The sequence below is a fragment of the Octopus bimaculoides genome, chromosome 11 (genome assembly GCF_001194135.2).
Source record: "Octopus bimaculoides isolate UCB-OBI-ISO-001 chromosome 11, ASM119413v2, whole genome shotgun sequence".
Lineage (NCBI taxonomy): Eukaryota > Metazoa > Mollusca > Cephalopoda > Octopoda > Octopodidae > Octopus > Octopus bimaculoides.
Genome location: NC_068991.1, coordinates 27,717,516 through 27,720,471, shown reverse-complemented (window position 1 = coordinate 27,720,471; position 2,956 = coordinate 27,717,516). Strand labels below are relative to the sequence as shown.

Here is a 2,956-nt window from a genome sequence, read left to right as displayed (position 1 = left end):
TATGCGTATGGTTTGTGTGTGTATGTGTGTGCATAAGCATATGTAGAAAACAAGAAAACAGAAGTCCGACGATGAAATCAATTAAAACGCTTGATTTAGTTCTTTATTTTTATTCATTTAACCTTCTATTCTACCATTCTTTCATTCAGTCATTCGTTCATCCATTCCTTCCTTCATTCTTTTTACCCCACCTCCCTCTCTATTTACAGAGGCAAAACACTTTAGAATAATTACTTGCAATGTACACAAATAGATGTTTTCTGTATTTTGTTGTTGTAGCAGCCAAATTTATCACCCGAAATAGAACTAAGTAATCAATTTATCTGAAGACATTAGCAAGGTATCTCATCTACACGTTCTTATCGAAATAAAGACGAATTAGTGAAAGAATGAGCGGTCAATGATTTAGGCTGTCGTAAATTGAAAATATTTATGCTTTATATACATACGTAAATACATACATACGTCCGTACATAAGTAGATACATAATGGGAAGCACCTGGAAGGGAACTAATAGCTGGATACTGGTACAAAAGACTGATATTTTACTGGAAACAACTAATATGTATATTCAGAAGCACTATGGATGATCAGATTGTCATAAGAAATTGTCTTGCTACAGCACAGACAAATCTTGTAGCAAAGAATGAAACCACCGTACTGGCTGAAAACTACAGGCTCATTGCTTGCGTAAGGCTCATTGCTTGTATAGACTGTTCACAAGCTGCCTCAACCAATTTCTCTGTGAGTCCAACAACATAGTGACTGATGAGCAGGTCGGTGAAAAGAAGGGAGTATGGAGATGTACCGAACAACTTTTGATATACAAAGGTGTACTGTCTGATGTGAAAAAAAAAAAAAATCACAGGACTCTTACAACAGTACGGTTTGATTATAGGAAGGCACTTGACTATTCCTCACTCATGGCTGCTATCTTAACTGCTGCCAGTGAGAGGCTCACAAAGATCTGGGAAACAATTCTTACACTTAGAACTGAGAGCGGAACGATCGTCTCCAATGTTATAAATATCTTAAAGGGAATATTCCAAGGAGAGTCAGATATGTCTCTCTGTAATGCTGTTCATTTTGATATTAAATCTATTATCATTCCTGCTACAAAAATGAAATGGCTACATGCTAGGGTCTACAGTTCTTAGAGATACTAATGTAACCCATTAATATCTCTAACCTCAAGAGTTATGCTAAAAATGATAACAATGTAAAAAAAAACAAAAACAGCTGGAATTAATAATATTTTCAGCTGACATAGGAATGGAATTTGGCCAAAAGAAATATTCATATTTGATTACTGAGCGGGGAAAACCACTCCCCCAGACCCAAAACCTGTGCAGCAACGGTCTCACTATCTCCCCTGTCCCACATAAAGAATGCTACAATACCTAGGTATTGATGAAAACATATCATACGAAGGTAGTGAGAATAAAAATAGAATGATCCGAGAATATTATGCTAGACTTAGAAAAACATAGGAGTCAGAACTTTCCTCTTGCAACACGACAACATCCCACAGTGCACTTGCAACATCAGCGCTAATTCCAACATTGAGTACACTTGTCTGATATGTTGAAGAAATCTATTCCATAGACGCTAAAACCAACAAGATACTGACATCAACTGGAAATCTCCACAGGAATAGTGATATCAACAGCTCAACCCAATGGAAGGCAAAGAAGGTAAAGGCTCAAGATTAGTGCAGAGAGCCTTCAAATGTCGTATAGTTTCACTCAGACAACAATTGCTAAACAACAACAGTGAAAATATATACATTAGCTGAGGACGGAAAAATGAAGAGAACAATATCAGCAGCGAGCTCCTCAGGAAATACTCTCTTCTTGATGACCTACCATACAACTCCATACCAGCCGGACTAGCATACCTCAAAGAAGACTTGAAGAAGATCCCGGTGGAATTTGAACACAGAACGCAAATACGGACGAAACCCCTCGAAGAATTTCACCCGGCGTGCTAACGATTCTGCTAGATCGCCGCTCTAAAGAACTTTATAATATTGACAGGAAGCGAAGCCTCTCTTGGACTAATGACCGGTACATCTCATTACACTTCCAGAGCTATGCATTTGCAATCCAAGAACAGGAGATTGTTACTAAATACCTTACAAACAGTGAAAGAAACAGTGAAACCCTTAGAGTTCCAAGATGCAGCTGAAAATATAGATTATGTCATATCTATGTGGAAGACATCACACATGTGAGTGGCAGCTGCCCCAAAATGTCATCACTACCCTATACGACATAACGTTGTCGCAAAACAATATACAATTCCATTCGGGGAAAAAATAGTTCTGGAATAAATAAAGAGTATGCTCCTGTTATTGAATACGTACACAAACATCAACACAGGAAATAGTGGTGGAACATTCCCATCAAATCATCTGTCAAATGTAAGCATAACAGGCCAGATAATGTTGTTTGGGATGGACACGAAAATGTATGCACTATGGTAGAGGTCAGCTGTCCTGATGATGTGATTAACTCATCTAAAATCAAAGAGAAAGAGGATAACTATTGACTATCGTTTCGAAATCTTCAGCTTTTATAACCGAATTACATATTGTAGCAGTACCAGATAATCAATTCGTCTGTTTTTATTATATTTTTACGCCACACATAAGGTTCCATTCATAGATGGATACTTTTGGATGCTACTAGAGGTGAGGATTTCCAGGCAACGTGAACTTCCCTTCATTGACGCATTCCGTGCTATGATAATGGATTACTCAATTGTCTGATTTGCGTCATCCTGTCTAGGCAATAGTTGTTTCACTTTCATATGCCTCGATCCTTTATGACCCTGTAATCAAGTATCTATCTATCTATCTATCTATCTATCTATCTATCTATCTATCTATCTATCTATCTATCTGTCTGTCTGTCTGTCTGTCTGTCTGTCGGCCTGCCTGTCTGTCTGTCTGTCT

At 37.8% G+C, this 2,956-nt stretch overlaps 1 protein-coding gene across 1 annotated transcript in view; it reads left to right on the top strand.

The window, feature by feature from the left end:
- Window positions 1-2,956, top strand: part of LOC106873291 (uncharacterized) — a 128,524-nt gene that overhangs the window by 16,523 nt on the left and 109,045 nt on the right. The window lies entirely within an intron of this gene.